Source organism: Triturus cristatus, chromosome 1_2 (assembly GCF_964204655.1).
Source record: "Triturus cristatus chromosome 1_2, aTriCri1.1, whole genome shotgun sequence".
NCBI classification, from domain to species: domain Eukaryota; kingdom Metazoa; phylum Chordata; class Amphibia; order Caudata; family Salamandridae; genus Triturus; species Triturus cristatus.
This window is the reverse complement of record NC_140580.1, coordinates 226083382-226101178: the sequence shown is the minus strand read 5'-3', so window position 1 is coordinate 226101178 and position 17797 is coordinate 226083382. Positions and strand designations below refer to the sequence as shown.

The following is a 17797-nucleotide window of genomic DNA, read 5'->3' as shown; positions in this document are numbered from 1 at the left end:
TTGTTTTCTAGGGTGTTCCAGGGTCACAAACTTAACGTTTTAAAAATGCTTAGCGCAATGTGGCCGTGTATTTAAGGTGAATGACAATACAGATTTTTTGAGGTTGCACAGGGCTGCAACCTTAAGATTTTTACAGTGCCCATAAACATTTTGACATGAAGCTCAGTGGCTTTAAGAGTCTGCAAAATATCCTAAACAATTTAGCAATAAAAACATTGGTTTAGCCCCTTGTGTGCGCTGGACGGCAGGGAGCCATCCAACGCCACAGCGCTCATGTACGTAGGACAACTATGGCCGTCCTTGCACATGGCACAGGAAATCTCTCTGGTGCGGGCACCAGAGGAATTCCCTTTCAATCCAAACACTCTTGGGAGCTAGGGAAGGGCTTCCCCAGCCCCCGAGGGTGTTTTGATTGTTTCTCTGAAATGATGATCAAAGCGCACGTGGCACTGACGTAATTTCAGAGAAACTGAAATTCAGTTTCTCTGCCTTGGTGCTCAGGGGGCTATTTCAGCCTCCTGAGCACCGAGGCATATGGGAGATGTATCATTGGAAAGGAGAGAATCACCCCCCCTAGTAGATCCTTGATTAGGGATCGCCTCAGTAGGGCGATCCTCAAGTAGGGATCCACTCACTAGGCACCAAGGAAGCGGGAGTTGCCCCTTGGTCAAGGGCTTTTGCTCCCCCCATATTTTTTGAACCATCTGCAGAAGGGGCAACAGCCTCGATCCACCCCCCAGGAAGAAAGCACAATAGGCACCAGGGATTTTTTTTATATCTATAGGGGGCTGCCTAAAACGGGCATGCCAATGCCCCCCCACCCCAAAAATTGCACTGTCTTTCTGCCCCCCGGGAGGCAGATGGGGCAACAGCTCTCAGTCTGGTGGCTGAAAGCACACTAGGCACCAGGGTTTTTTTATTAATGTATGTTTAAAGGGGTGGGGACTACCTAATATGGGTATGCCAAAGTCCCCACCCTGCACAATTCCACAGTCTTTATGCTCCCCATATGCAAATAGGGCAACAGTCCCCAATCTGCTCCCCCGGGAAGGGAAGAAAGCACACTAGGCAATATCCCCCGATCTGCCCCCTGGGGGTGGGGGTGGGGGGTGAAAAAAAGCACACTAGGCACCAGGGATTTATTTTTATGTATATAGGGGTGGGGGCTGCCCAAAATGGGCATGCCAATGGCCCCATCCCCCAAACATTCCACAGTCTTTCTGCCCCCCCAGGAGGCAGATGAGGGACAATAGCCCCTGATTTGCCCTCCAGGGGGGCAGGAAGCCCATTAGGTGCCAGGGACATGTTTATGGGGAAAGCTCCATAAGCAAGGGTCGCTCCCCCTTAATTTTAGGCAAACATTCTTGCTGTTTCACTGATATTTTTTGTCTCGCCTGTTCCCAAGTGGGAGCAGAAAACTACTAGAAACCAAGGAGAGTTTGTGTGTGTAAACTTGAATTTGGCTGACGGTCTGCATGTACTGACCCTTGGCTGGCATTTTGCTGGCGGTGTGTGTGGACCTGCAGTTGGCTAATGGTGTGTGTGGACTCACGCTTGATGTCAGTGTGTGTAGATTGGCGCTTGCCTGGTGGTCTGGCACTTGGTTGACTGTGTGCATGGATGGTGCTTGGCTGCAGGGGTGGACTGGCCATAGTGGGCCCCCGGGAGTTTTCCCCAGTGGGCCGGAGGGGTGGGGCTGTTTTTGTGGCTGTGGAAGCAGTTTTTATCACCGGGGCAGGTTTTGCAGCAGTGCTGCAATATCGGCCCCCAATTACAAAAGCGGGAGCGGTGCTTTTTACAATCCCCCCCCCCTCTCATGGCAGGTTGAGCAGCAATCTGCCAGGGCTGGTTGCTGTTCCAAGTCCAGCCCTTCTTGGCTGGCGAAGTGCGTAAGTGGGGCTTGGCTGGCGGTGTGCGTGGATAGTACTTGGCTGGCAGTGTACGTGGATGACGCTCGGCTGGCAGCCTATGTGGATGGCGCTCGGTTGGCGGTGTATGTTGATGGCGCTTGGCTGGCAGTGTGCGTGGATGGCGCTGTGCGTGTACAGACTCTTGGCTAGCAGTGTGGCTTGCCTGGATCCCCCAACTTTTTCTTAACCAGAATCCCCGGCAAACCTCAAATTTACTTACAAAGTCACATTTCCCTCACATTTCTGTGTGGGTAAGTTTAGGATCACTGTGAAAGCACACATTTCCTACCACCAAGCTTTCCCCTTGGTCTCCTGAGAAATATTATACCTTACTTGTGTGGGCTCCAAAGTAGCGTCTGCCTAAAAACCACACATCCCTGGACTCCCCAGTGTCTAGTTTTCAGAAATGTGTGGGTTTGGTAGGTTTCCCTAGATGGCCGCCGAGCCCAGGGTTAAAAACCCTGGTGAACCCCTTTGCAAAACCAGGTCATTTTGTGATAGGTAATTTTGATGTCTCCACAATACGTTTTGGGCCCTTGCCTGTCATGGGTAGTTGCCCCACCCACACAAGTGAGGTACCATTTTTATCAGGAGACCTGGGGGAACGTTGGGTGGTAGGAAATTTGTGTCAGCCCGGTGATCCCATACATTTTCTACAAAGGAACGTGTGAAAAATATGATTTTTTCCAGCTAAATTGGAGGTTTACAAAGGATTCTGGGTAGGAAAATGTTGGGGGGCCCATGCAAGCCATACCTCCGTGGACTCCCCCGGGTGTCTAGTTTTCAGATATGTGTGGGTTTGGTAGGTTTTTCTAGATGGCCGCCGAGCCCGGGGCCAAAAACACAGGTGACCCCCCTTGCAAAATCAGGTCGTTTTGTGATTTTTAGGTCTCGCCTGACCCAGCGCATGCGCTGGTCTGGCGAGACTTATTGAGAGGGCTCCAAAAAGTCCTACCAGGGCAGCCTAGAGCTACAGTGCATGGGCGCGGGCGCGCGCGCCGCTTTTACCGCGATTACTTTCACTTTCGAGGCCGCACGGCCGCTTTGATGGCGATCACTTTCGTGGCCGCAGGGCCGCTTGGCATAGCCAATAGGTCTCGCTTTTGGGACCTTATAAGTATTTAGTTATGCAACTGTTGCATGGCTAAACACTTATAAGGTCCCAAAGGCGAGACCTATTGGCTATGCCAATGCTTGTTAATTTTGAAGTCTCCACAATACGTTTTGGGCCCTTCCCTGCTGCAGGTACTTGGCCCACCCACACAAGTGAAGTACCATTGTTATCAGGAGGCTTTGGGGAATGCGGGATGTGTGGAAGTGTGTGGATCCACCAGATGCCAGAACTTTCCATCACAGAAATGTGAGGAAAATTTGTTTTTTTGGGACAAAGTTTGAGGTTTGTAAGGGATTCTGGGTAACAGAACCTGGTAAGAGCCACACAAGCCACGCCATTCTGGATTCCCTTGGGTGTTGAGTTTTCAAAAATGTATAGGTTTGCTAGGTTTACCTAGGAGACAGCTGAGTTAGGGTTCAAAATCCACAGCTAGTCACATTCCAAAACAAGCATTTGCAATGCAACAGGTCTCGCATTTACATGAGTTTGAGCTATTGGCATTGTAAATGACAATGCTTTTTATTTATTTTTTGTTTTTGAGACATAAATAAAATGCATTGTCATTTACAATGGCAATAGTTTAAACTTGCATAAATGCTTAACCTATTGCAGGGCAAATGATGACTCCGAGTTCGTCAATACTGATCCCAGTGTGGACCTGTCCTTGCCAGTGATCAATAATACAAGACCCGCTGAGGGTTGGGGGCACTAATGACGGTTTTACAGTAGCATGCATTGGCAAGTACAATAACCCCAGCTGCCAATATTGGAGAGTGCGAACACAACCCCTCACAGGGGCCGGTGTCGGGGGTCACCCTGGCTGCGCAGCCACCCTCTGGCACTGCAAGGCAATGCTGCTGGGATCCATTCTGGAGCCGTGTCGCTGATTAGGAAATATCCAAGTCCTTCGACCTCTGAGATTCTGGGAGGCGCTAGCCATAGTCCCTGCTCCTGTACATGCGGTGTTCATGTGCCCCCTCTAAAAATTAAAAAATAAAAGACTAATGGTATGGAAGAGTCTGCCATGCGGGTCATATTCTGTGAGCACTGGGCTCGGTACTGTATTTGCAGAACTGGTCTGTGGTTCAAATCGGTTTCAGCGCCTCCGACGAATCTGCGTATTTATAAGTGATTTATTTTTTATTTTGTAGCACAAACAGCAATCCATAAACTGTTGGTTCAACACCATTGACTGTTTGATCAGTTACAGGCTATTTTTTCTACCGTCAGTGAGGGGAGATTAAACACCTTTATTTCCAGAGCTGTGTCTGCAGCGAGGCACCGAGCTAAACGCACAATAAAAGTGTACTTAATAAATGTATACCCCCCTCTCTCGTACTGCTACTTCATTCGCGGTCCTGAAACTTATAGCAGTCTATATAAGCCCCTTAATTAGGTGAAAGCGATTTCCGAAAACATTTAGGCTGCTCTGAAAGAGACGCACATTGTTCCACCACAGAAGGCGTTTAAACCTAACCCCATTTTTTGATCAAGGTAAGTAAAACTTTGTTTATAAATACAAGGAGGGGGAGACTGACACTCGCACCGCGCGCTACACTGAGCCCAGACGAAGCAGCACACTTTGTTAAAATTAATGTGACACGAGAAGAGTTCGGAGAATACATCTGTAAAACTCATGTGCGCTTTGTTTTGTTGTTGGTAAAGGATGCACGGCGCTGAACGCTTCTACCTGAAGCGTTAAATTGCATGTTTAGCTCAGAACGTCTGGGAGAGACCTTTTTTGCTTAAACGGCACACAAACATTTGAATATGCCTCAATAAAGAATTATGCACCGCGGTGGGGAGTTAGCTGTGATGAGGCTGTCTCGGTGTCGCCTGCTTATCTTTGGGGGAAGATGCACGAGGCGAGGTAAATAATTTAATAAACCGCTGCGTGTAATTATGTTATTTACAAGGGCTGACAGAGGGTAGAAAGGGAAAAAAGGCACAAGAAGCAGCAGAAGCCGCGCTGTGTGGGGAAAGGACGGACGCCGGTGACCCCTGGAGCTCGCAATTTGAATTATGGAGATGGGGGGCTGAGAGGTTACTCTGGGATACAGGGGAACACGGTGACTTCTCACCTCAAACACATTTCACTTGGAAATCCAAATAAACTCCTCGCCTCTACCCCCATCACAAGGTGAGCGAAGAGATTTAAACATCAGCCGCTGAAGATTGTTTTCTACATTTTGTTTGTGTATAAAGCAATGTCGCTCAATCGGTTTTCAACCCAAATAATGTTATTAATAACAGCATGTCCCCTTTGCATTAACAGTCTGCGTCATGTGAAGTAGGTCACAATGCGACCCTGACCCTTGGAGAAGTGTGGCTCAATGATTAGAGCGGCAGACCCTGATGCAGAGGTCTAGCCCGGGACCAGGGTTCAATTCCCCGCCTCGGCGGGTCTTGGGCTCAAAATTTCCACGGACCTGATAATTCTCGCCTCGGTGCCATTCCAATCATGGAGTCCCACTCTGCAACTCTGGGCAATAGCTTGCTTAATCTCCACAACGGCCCCCACAACTCTAAGGATGCCTGGCCTCCACCTTGGGGGTGCCCAGGAGTGGACGCCTCACAGGGAAAGCCAGGATGGGTTCCACAGCGGTATTCGTACAAGCGCCTTGAGACCCTTGCGGGTGAGTAGTGCGCTATACAAGTATCAATTTACAATTTATTTTACAATTTACCCTTTTGGCAAAAGCATTTCCCAAAAACATTGTAAAGAAACACGCGTCGCGCAATTTTAAAAGCATGGTGTTAACAGACAGCGTGACGGCCGTCGTGAAGACTTTTCAGCATCGGGAAATTTTATCGCACTGAAAAGAAGGATGAAGTGAACCCCTGAAGAAGGCTTATGGAAAAGCCGAAATGCATTGGATAAACAAGATCAATCACTAAGGATGTATTATGTATGTGCCATGCTGTGGAAAAAGGCCTGGATGGGCATATCTGCGGCATTTGAAGCTTGTTATACATAAGCGCCTCACATGTAACATGACAAAAGGAAACAAGCATTATAAAACTTTGAAATATGTTGAATAAACCGTATAAAACGTGGACACATTTATGGAATTTTCATTAAGAAATGGCGGATCTTGAGGAGCAGCTGTCCGACGAAGAAAAGGTCATCATATATATATTTGGGACGCGCGCTGCATTGGTGATCCTGCCGTGAGGGGAACGGCTCTCCTTACCTCAATTCACCGCTGCCATCCTGCCTTCCGTGCCGTGAGGGGAACGGCCAGCCGGACCATTGGCCATCGGGCCACGCCGTGAGGGGAACGGCCTCCTGTGGACTACAGCCCCCAGAAGCCACTGGGTGTCGCACGTCTATTGCGTCACCACTGTGCCGGGGGAATTAAAACCTGACCAGCCCTCCCGCAGCGCGGGACGCGCGCTGCATTGGTGATCTTGCCGTGAGGGGAACGGCTCTCCTTACCTCAATTCACCGCTGCCATCCTGCCTTCCGTGCCGTGAGGGGAACGGCCAGCTGGACCATTGGTCATCGGGCCACGCCATGAGGGGAACGGCCTCCTGTGGACTACAGCCCCCAGAAGCCACTGGGTGTCGCACGTCTATTGCGTCACCACTGTGCAGGGGGAATTAAAAACTGACCAGCCCGTCATCGCCAGGAGGAGGCAGGGCTGGGCCTTCCCTCTGATATCTGGACTACGAGTACACGATTGCAGGTATTGGTTGCTGCATCTAGGCCGGGCAAACCGGCTAGACGTTCAAGACGATATTAGTGACCGTGCATTTATTCTTGCTGTCTCGTGGAAATATCCTAATGGGAAAGAGGAAGCTTATGGAGGGAGGGGGCCCACTTTTAAGTAAGAGAGGGAAAAAAGCCAAGAAAGTCTCCCATGCGGCTAGCAATTGTGTCCTAACTAGGATTGAAGCAATTGTGAATGACTGTGAAGATATTTGGGGTACTAGTAATAACACTGCTCTAGTTGCCAATGTGTATAATCCTGAGGAAATATCAGTATCAGCACAGCCACAGGAAAAAGTATTTCCCGCAATGTTTAACAAGAAACCATCCAAAAAGCCTTCCATTTGTGAAGTACACAGCCCAGCGGAGGATAGCTCAGGGCTCCTTTTCACACAAAAAAATCTAGGTCTAAGTGACTCCTCAGGAGCCACCAGTAAGGGAATTCAACGTGATTGCTTTACTGTTCATCTACCCTGCTCAAATAGGTATGCAGTTCTAGATTCTAGCGTCGAGAGCAGCTTACCTTTTACCCCGAGTAAAGTGGGTGTGACCGAGCCCTCTGCTAGTCCAGCAAAAAGCAGTTTGTGTGGCTCCCAAAATGATGCTCTTCGGCAGAGAGTGGAATTCCTTGAAAGGGAATTGGCTCTGTTAAGAGAGAAGGTTGATGTGCTGGGACACAGGCCTCCTGCCCTAGCCACTCCCTTCCCTCCACCAACTTGTATTAGTACAGGCAGGGAGCTGGTGGGTAGGAGTTCTAAGGAGGTTAGGCTCGGGCCAGCGTCTGGCCATGTGTCTCAAGCTCAGTTCCCCACTGCCTGTTCTATTCCCCATAGAAAAACCAATCCACACTCTGATTTGGACCACGACAAGGGTAACATGGGCAGGGTATTAGATTGGCACCTTATAAGAGCCAAAAATGATAGCACCGCTATGACCAGGGAACGACAGTTCGACCAGGCATGCTTAGGCCCTACAAGGGGCAATATATATACAAGGAACCACATTTCTACAATTTACATGACCAAGGTCCCAAAATTTGTGAGTCCCCATAGATTTGAAAGCCACGAATCCCTCCATAATAAAGTAATCCATCGGATAAGATATGTGAGGATGTGGCAAAAGTAAGGAGGATCAAAAAAGATGACTCACAGACAGATTGCATTGAGATACAGATATTTAATGCTGAAACTGCTGAGATCTGGTCGCACTTTTATTCCGCACTCTCTCCCCCCCCCCAACCCCCCCCCCCCCCCCCCCGAGCACTCAGCAATTCAGTTTCGTAATTCCCCATTATGGACATCAGTTGGGGAAGGAATAGAGTCTGGTCTGAGCTCAGTCGATTGACTGAATACAACTTTGCCACCAGCATTTTGCACCAAATTAAAAGGGGAGGGAAAAGACGATGCAGCTATTTGTCGAGGTAACAGGGACACAGGGAGAGTGGAGCGAAGGAGTCCATTGGCCGATTGCAGTAGGCACATAAGAAATAGAGGTATTCGATCTGCGGGTTGTAGTCCTGGGCCAATTCGCTTTCTCTCCTGGAACATAGCAGGGCTGCAAAAAAGATTGTTGATCCCAGAGTGGATCAATTTTATAGATAACCAAGATATCTGCCTATTTCAGGAGACTTGGAGCTTGGAACCCCTTCACAAATCTGGATTTACTACCTACTTTATCCCAGCCACCAAATCAGGGAAACGTCGACCAGCAGGGGGGCTCCACATTTGGCTAAACATTTCTCTAAATTGGTCAACTACTATGCATCTAACTCCCTCAAATGATATTTTACACCCGACGGTGAAAGGCCCCAAAAATGGTTTTAATCTGGAAATATTTAATGTATATGCTAGAGGGTCTCCTGGGGCACAATCTTCCTCAACTATATCAGTATTAGAGAGGGAGCTGTCCAGCATTAATCCCAATTCAGTATCTATTGTGGCAGGGGATTTCAATTGTACCTATGAACCTCTCTGTGTTGAGGATATTTTGAGTATTGGTGAGCAGGATATCAAATTTGCAAATCTTCCCCTTAGTTTGGCCCCAATTAAGAAATGGACCCAAAGGGCCATACAAATGAGTGCCCTAACATTGGAATACAACTTAAGAGCTGTAAATGGCAGGACACGCTCTGATTTGTGTGGGGCCAACACATAATAGGCCTAGCTGCCCGTCAAGGATTGATTATATCCTCCTGGATATACGGCTCTGGCACGATTTATTAGATATGGAAATTATACCGTCCTTGGACAGTGATCACAATTCGTTATGTATGCTCTTAAGGAACAACTGGACAGTTTCCAGGTCCCATAATGTAGTGAGACTGCCAACAAAAGAAGTGGTGCCTTCTAACTGTAATTGACGCCTTAAATGACACAAGATCTCACATGAGGAGGACAAACTGTGCAATATAAGAGACCTGATAAAACAAAAGTCCTTAGAGCTTGATCTGTTCAGGGAGACCCTTGAGGGAGCCCAGAACTCTTCCCTTCCAAATTTCTATCAAGAATTCATTGAAAAGTTGGGAATGTTTTTTTCCACAACGGGGCCCTGCATGTATAAAAAAACCTTTAGGCCCTCCAATTTGTGGTACACAAGTGCATGCAGGGAAGAGACGCATGCTATCTGTGGCCCTTCAAAGCAACAACACCTCTTCTAATAGATCTGCTAGGAAAGAGTATGCCAGGACAATTGAGCAAGCCAAGCGTATTTGGGAAGAAGCGCATTGGCAGGATCTCAAATCTGCCTCACTTCTGAAAGATGCCACACTGTTCTGGGGCCTCATGATAGAGGCAGTCGCAAGGGCGCTGATCCGATGCCTAACCAAATCACGGAACAGCAATGGCATTCACATTTCCTTGGTTTGTACTGTGACGGTGACAGCCCCTTATCCACTAATTGTGAGAAGCCCTCCCCATCCTTGGAGGACCCCTTGTTAGATACTATGCCTGAGGCTGTTAGCTCACCTGACCTTTTTTCGATCAATGAGGTTTCCCTTGCTATCACTGGGTTAGCTGCAGGAAAGGCGGCGGGACCTGACGGCATCCCTGGCGATCTCCTCCTGCTAGAACCAAAGCTATGGGCTGATTTCATCTTGCTCATATTGAACTTCGTTGCTAGAGGTCACCCCGTCCTGGATTCTTGGAAGGGTGCTGAAGTGGTAGCTATATTTAAAAAGGGGAACAGGGAGGATCCGGCCAACTACAGGCCAATTAGTCTAATCGACGTAATACAGAAGGTGGTTGGCAGGGTTCTCCTTATGAGGTTAAGGTCGTGGATGGACGAGGGCAGTGTGCTCTCGCATTTCCAGGCGGAATTTAGACAGAGGGTGGGCATGATGGATCAGGTCTTTCGTTTCTATATGATCTATTGGAAAGTAGTGGTCCTCGGGAAAGGTAGTCTATATTTGGCTTTTATTGATCTTAAGACCGCGTTTGAACTGATCCCTCGTGCCAAGCTCTGGCAGGTGTTGTCCGACCTGGGTTTTCCATCTTTGATCCCTAATATTACCAAGCTTCTATACGAGGGGAACTACGCTAAAATTAGGTGGGGCAATCAGGGCCAGCTGACAGAAAGGGCGGCAGTGAATAGGGGAGTACGCCAGGGTTGCGTGCTGGCTCCAACTTTGTTTTCTCTCTTTATAAATGGGGTGGTTGACCATTTGAGAGAGGATCCATCTGATGCCCCAACCCTGGCAGGGGGGAAATCTCCTACTCTCCTCTTCGCTGATGACACCCTTCTGATGTCTAAAAGTCCAAGTGGTCTGCAAAAACTGCTCGATAGGTTTAGCAAGTTTTGCGATGCACGGGGTTTAGTGATAAATACCACCAAAACAAAACTAATGACACTATCCCCATCCAAACGTTTCAGGAATGGGATCACACTCGATGGCATGCCACTAGATATTGTAGATACCTTTGATTACTTGGGCATTAGGATCAACAATATGATGAAATGGAACAGCCATCTAGCGAAAATGCTCCTTAACCATAAGAGGGTGGCGGGGCAATTTTAAGAGAGCAGCGACTTTTCCTTAGTAGACCAGTTGTTCCGGCCCTTGTGGTCTACGACGGGAAGGCTTTACCCTCAGCACTATACGGGGCGGAGCTATGGGGGTTTGAGAATATCAGTGACCTGGAGAGATCCGAGAATCATTTCTACAGAGGACTGGTTTCTCTACCATCTTCTATCCCCACTGATACCGCTTTGTGGTGATCTGGGTAAACGCTCCATCAAGGACATAGTAAGATTGCGCCCGTTGCTCTTCTGGGTTCGCTTGAGACGCACCCCTGAACTGGCCAGCTATGCTGCTGCCTTGAATGAGATTATCAACTTAGATACAGGCAACACGATAAAATGGATCTGCAATCTAAAACAGCTGGCCATAGAAATCGGTTTTGGGGAGGCATGGGCCAGCCAGATTCCACACGCAATGCAAATTATTAAAAAAGCTTGTTGGGATTGGGTGAAGGGAGAGGAAGATCGAAATCCCAATCGGGGGATCCTTACTGATCAGTTCCGGGAGCACAAGCCTGATATTAAAACTGAGCAGTATCTCGACTTTATACAATCTCCACGAGATAGAACACTCTACATGAAGCTCAGGTTAGGAACCCTCCCGCTCAATGCCTTGGTGGTGGGCTGGAAAAAACAAAGCACAACACCTGCCAACTGCCCCGGGTGTTGTGCCCCCAATGAATCCATCTCCCATTTCCTCTTTGCGTGCCCAGCTTATAGGGCGGCAAGGAGGAAATGGCTTAGCCCAATCTGCAGAAATTTGGGGTTTTGGGATTTTAGGGTGGCGTTGCGCTCTATTCTAACTGAGACCTCTTCCCTTGCCATGGTTTGTGGGGTAGCTACATTTTTGGGGTGTGCCTGGTTGACGCGTACCAAATTGTTGAGGCCTAATAAGAGTTAGACCTTTAGAGTGACATGTGTATTTTGCTCTGTCAAATCAGGAAGTGATTTTTATGGTCTTTTTATCTGTATATACTCCTTTTTTTTTTTTTTATTCTATTTTTATATTGTCACATGCTGTATAATGATGAACTTTTATTGATTATTGATGAATTAATTATGTTCGTACTTTTATGATATTTTTATATCGAATAAAGTGTGTTATATACTTTTCTTATCTGCTTATTAAATAAACAAGCAGATAAGAAAAGTCTTCATGACAGCCGTGAATCAGGCGAGCCAGTCCGGCAAAAAGCCAAAGGGAGACAACAAAAATCCTCCTTTCCAATGGGAAGCCAGCATTTACCATAAACGCTGAAGCTACCCAATGGAAATGAGGGGCGGGGCTCGAGTTCCCTTCTAGAAAAAAGCTTGTTTACTATAGCTCTCGCAGGCGAGGAGCGCATGCCCGCTCAAACGCCAGGCGAGACCTAAAAAGGGTCAGTTTTCACTGGAAAAATGTGATGTGTCCTGTTAGACCTGGCACCATTGGCGTGGGTCTCCCTTCCATTTTTCGCTGTTGTCTCCTCTGTTTTTGCTGGTAATAGATGCTCTGGGCGCTGTGCCACTGACATTCAGCGCCACAACGCGAATGCTCCCTGTGTAAAGATGACATGTGAATTGGTATATCCATGATTGGCTTATTTGGTCTGCCTGTTAGTCCCTAGTAGCGTGGCCTGTGTGTGCCCAGGGCTGTTAATCCAAATGCTGCTGGTGGGCCAGCAGAGCTGGTTTGCGCCACCCACAGAAGCAGCTTGAAAAGTGTGCCTCAGACCTGCCAATGCAGTGTCTGTGTGCAGTCTAGAACTGCCATCTTGGCAGGGAAGTGCACCCACTTCCCAGCACCTGAACCTTCCCTTGGCATCATGTAAGCCATCCCTATGGTAGGGTGCATTGTATGTGTAAGGTAGGACATGCTCTGATGTGTGTAGCATGTCCTGGTAGTGAATTACACCCAATTTCGTTTTTCACTACCTGTTCTCCATAGGCCAGAATGGGAGGTTTGGCGATTACATTCTATAGTCCTAACTGACCCACAGAACATGGTAGAAAAACGAATTTAGTATGCCTGAGCTCAGAATATTAAAATACACCTTTTAGTGAAGTTAATTTTTATATGCTGTGTTTGAAAATACCACTTTTAGAAGGTAGGTATTTTCTTGCCTAAGCCTTCCAGTGTGCTCTGCAGTTATGTGTATTGGCTGTCTGGTTTTGGAGGGACAGGGCAGGCTGAGTCAGACCTGGGTTGAATAGAGAGATCGGCATTGGAGTATGGGGAGGGGTAGCTCCTGGACCTGAATAGGGCTGTGCCTGGCAAGGTGAATGCTGGCTCCACCTCCCACTGTGTGTCTGATGGCAGACCTCCTCTTTCTGAAAGGAAGGATGCAGCCTGGTAAACAAAGTGCTCCAGGGCTGGGCAGAACTGGTTCTGGCTGGGTTCAGTGACTTGTAGCTTCTGAGAACAAAGATTTTTGGGGTATAAATATCTGTGCTGGAACCCCTACAATTTGTATTGCTCCTGGACAACAAGAAGAACCTCTGTTCGTGTAACTGAAGGAATCTGCAGGAGAGGACTGTCCTTGTGCTTGTGTGCGGTTTCTTGGACTGGCCTGCAGTGGTTACTACTGGACTTGGAAGAAGAGGAAAAGGACTTTGAAGGAACTTTTATTTTTGCTACAGCAATGACCCAAGGGCTAGAAGAGAGCTAGCCTCCTGCAGGAGTCTCAAGCACATCAGACTCCACCACCAGCCTCCTGTTTCCTCCCAGCGAGAAGTTCTATCTGTAGGTGAGGGTCCTGTGAGTTCCAGGGCCTCTAGTTCTACTGTGGAGAAGAGAGTGCTGAAAATCATCGTTAACGCCCGTTAGCGAGCCGCCGCAGCTGAAGAGCGTAAGGAAAATCATTGCGCTGCTGCCGCTGAGTGCTCGCTACCGGAGATCATCGCATCACCTGTTTGCGGGCTGCCAAAGGCTCGCTAACCAGAGATCATCACATCGCTTGTTTGCGGGCTGCCAAAGGCTAGCTAACCTCAAGATTATCGCATCACCTGTTTGCGGGCTGCCAAAGGCTCGCTAACCAGAGATCATCGCATCGAGTTCATCGCTTCATGACATCGCAGCGCGGACGCCGAGCGGTCGCCATTTTCATCGCATCAGAATCGTCGCTCCCGCACGGAGCGCCATTTCTTTTCATCGCAACAAGATCGCACACGCAACAGACTCTGCGCATCATCCTCCCTTGCGGCAAGGATTTCAACGCATCGCCGGCTTAGCGTGGAGAAGTTTGTCGCACTGTCCTGCACAGAGATCAGCGCATCATCCTCCCTTGCGGCAAGGATTCAACGCATCGCTGGTCACGCGTGAGAAAAATCATTGCTACAGCTCCTTAGCGACATTTTGGTTGCTTTGCTACAGAATCCAGGTATTTTGTGAGTAAAAGGGTCGCAGAGACCACTGCCTTGAACTGAATTCCTCTTTGCACACTTTGAACTATTTTTGCAGCCTTTCAAGAGTAACCCTATTTTCTAGTATTGTGGATTTTTACTGTTATTGGTCTTGTGTTAAGTCTATATATAAAGATACTTATTTTTTATAATTACTTGTGTGGTGTCCCTTTGTAGTGTTCTTCACTGTGTTACTGTGTATGGTCATAAATGCTTCACACACTGCCTCCGAGAAAAGCCTAGCTGCTCGTGCTAAGTTACCACAGGGTTGAGCAGGGGTTATCAAAGGGTGTAGCCCGCTTACTCTGACTTAGGAAGAAGGGTCCCTACTTGGACAGTGGCCAGCCATTGCCAACTAGAGACTCCCATTTCTAACATGTCCAAGTTGCATTTTGGGACGTTTCCTGTCATGGGCACTAGGCTTACCCATACAAGTGAGATGTCATTTTTATCCAGAGACTTTGGGGAATGCAGGTGGGTGAAAGTTTGTGGATCCACGCAGATTTCAGAACTTTCCATCACAGAAATGTGAGGAAAATGTGTTTTATTTTACAAAGTTTGAGGTTTGCAAAGGATTCTGGGTAACAACCAGGTGAGAGCCACACAGTCACTACATCCTGGATTCCCCAGGATGTCTAGTTTTAAAAAAAATGTACAGGTTTGCTCGGTTTCCCCATGTGCCGGCTGAGCTAGGGTCCAAAATCCACAGCTAGGCACATTGCAAAAAAAAGGTCAGTTTTCACTAGAAAAATGTGATATGTCCATATTGCGTTTTGCACCGTTTCCTGTTGCGGGCACAAGTGAGGTACCATTTTTATCGGGAGACTTAGGGGGAACACAGAAGTGTACAACAACTGTTATCACCTATTGACTTTCTACGCATTTCTGCCTTCCAAATGTACGACAATGTGTAAAAAAGGAAGTCACTTTGAAAAATGTCCTACAAGTCAAATGCTAGTATGGGTACTCACAATTTTGGAGATGTGCAAATAACTACTGCTTTTAAACTCTATATTTTGTTCCTATTTTGGAAATACATAGGTGTCTTTGATACCTATTTTTCACTCTTTATATTTTACCAAATGAATTGCTATATACCCGGTATAGAATGAAAACCCAATGCTAGGCGCAGCTCAGCTATTGGCTCTGGGTACCGCGGGTTCTTGGTGAACCTACAAGTCCTATATATCACCACAACCAAAAGGGTCCACCAGACATAACGGTATATTACTTTAAAAAATGTGCCATAATAATAATAAGTTACAGGTGAAAACGTTGGCACAAATGCCTGTGTTTTTTTCAACTCAATTTCAATATTTTTTTTATTTCAACTGTTAGTTTCTATAGGAAAACCTTGAAGGATCTACTCATTGCTAAATTCAGAATTTTGTCTACTTTTCTGAAATGTATAGCTTTCCGGGATCCATTATTGCTTTCACACCCATTTCTACCACTAACTGGAAGGAGGTTGAAAGCACAATAAATAGTAAAAATAGGTATGTCCCAGTAAAATGCCAAAACTGTGTAGAAAATGTTCGGTTTCTGACAAATGTCTGCCTGTCCCTGGAAACTGGGAAGGTGAGGATTTCAGCACCACAAATCCTTTGTTGATACCTTTTGCAGGGGAAAAAACAGACGCTTTCCTCGGCAGCACTTTCCCCCAAAAAAATGTTACTGTACTTTGGCTAATTTCTGGGTCCCCTCTAGGGGGATCCACAGACCCTGGGTACCTTTAAAATCCTCAGGATGTTGGGAAAAAAAGGATGAACATTTGGTGCGGGTACTGTGGTATTCTGCTTTTATGTCTCTCTTTTCTGTGCCTTGTATTGTGCTATCTCCTTTTCTGAGGTTGTTGGGTTGTGTTCTATTGTGGAACTCTCCTCCTTGAGAAAGAATGTTATTATTGAAAGCTTTTGTCAGTTCGCTTGGACTGCTGGTGGTTGAAGTCTCTTGCATGAGATGCACAACAAACTTAGGCTGTTTCTTCAACTACTTTTGGCCTCCTGCCTGCTATTTATCCTGAGGAGAACACCTAATTTTGTCGACGAGTGAACCTACTTTCATCAAACAGGGACCTCAACACAAATCAGCTTAACTATCCAACACAGCCACTTCTGAAGATTTATTCCATGCTTGAAGATATAAGGTTGCTTTTACTTTAAATCCTTCATGAGGCTCATCAGGTGTGCTGCCCTCAACTAACGTCTTCATTGCTTCAGTCAACTGAGGACTCTACATAGATGACTTTTTAGCCTCCCTGCTCCTGTTTCCTGAGGAGCACGCTGGTGTACTGTACCCTTGAGTCTCACGGTAGGGTTTGGTTTTCCTGTTTCTGGCATCTGCTTTGCTGGCTTCACAACGTGTTGCCGTGCGCCGCTTTGGGCCTCGCATCTGCCTGGCCTTGCCTGGAGGCCTACGTTTGTCTAACTTTGCCTGAATGCCTACGTTTGCCTGACCTTGCCTGGAGGCCTGCGCTTGCCTTTCTGCCCGGAGACCTACATTTGCATGACCTTGCCTGGAGGCCTACCCTTGCCCGTTTTACCTGGAGGCCTACGTTTTTCTAACTTTGCCTGAAGGCCTACGTTTGCCTGACCTTGCCTAGAGGCCGACGCTTGCCTGTCTCTGCCCGGAGGCCTACATTTGCCTGACCTTGCCTGGACAAAAAACCGTGGTTCCCCTGGGCACTAAATGATTAATATTACAATATATCTCAGCACAATCACAGTTAAATGGGGGTACAGAAATGTCAGAGAAAGAAGGACATGTAACACCGAGTGTGTAGAGAAACAAGCTGTTTTATATATAAAAATACACATTTGTTATAAATTTTCAGTGCGGACTGTCCCAAGTGAAAAAAGGTGAAACCTAGGAGTATCGATTGTGACTTTTGTGATATAAAAACAAGGTTTCAATGTTGTTACAGAAACAACCATTTGATGGATACACAATAAATGTTAGCAGCCTCCTAGTATAATAGTAGGGACTGGGAATTGGTTTTATCCTATCTTTGTTACGCATCGTACTACAATACAACTACCTTATAACTGAAGGAAGGTACTACCAGCAGTGCTCTGGGACATCAATGGGAGCTGTTTTTGCCCCAAATCTAGCTAATATTTACACAGAAGCAGAATAAGGTGCTCCATTCCCAATGGCCCTCTGGTAGCCTACTACAATGAAAAAAAACACACTGCAGACTATCTAAGATGGCAAGTGGTGGAAAGAGCATTTCTACCTGAAAGAGGCGGTGACCTGACCCACATACTGCAAAGAATGGAATGCCAGTGGATAGAGCGGACGAAGTCAATTGATCAAGGACTCAATACGAGCGAAGAATGGTGTGGGTTTGTATCCACTTTGGATAACTGAGGTCACACCAGACTGTTCACGATCCCCTTAATCACCAAGTGCACTGCATTAGTGTATACCTATGTTTGGATATACCTTGTGGTCCTAAGTACATATCAGACTGTGGTACCATGGGCTAACTACCAACCACAGGGTCCCAGCAGCAGGTTCATAATAATACCGCATACATCAAATTAGCATTGGCCTACATGTCTTTCCTTTATGATTCATAGGTAATTGTGCAACCTATATATACTAGAATTCAACATTGTATGATAAATTGCATGTATTATGTTATTATGTGCCACAACGAGATTC

General features: G+C 47.0%; 1 protein-coding gene across 4 annotated transcripts in view; it reads right to left on the bottom strand.

Moving 5' to 3' along the window:
* The window catches only part of ZSWIM8 (zinc finger SWIM-type containing 8), a 2297361-nt gene that overhangs the window by 1975609 nt on the left and 303955 nt on the right, over nt 1–17797 (bottom strand). The window lies entirely within an intron of this gene.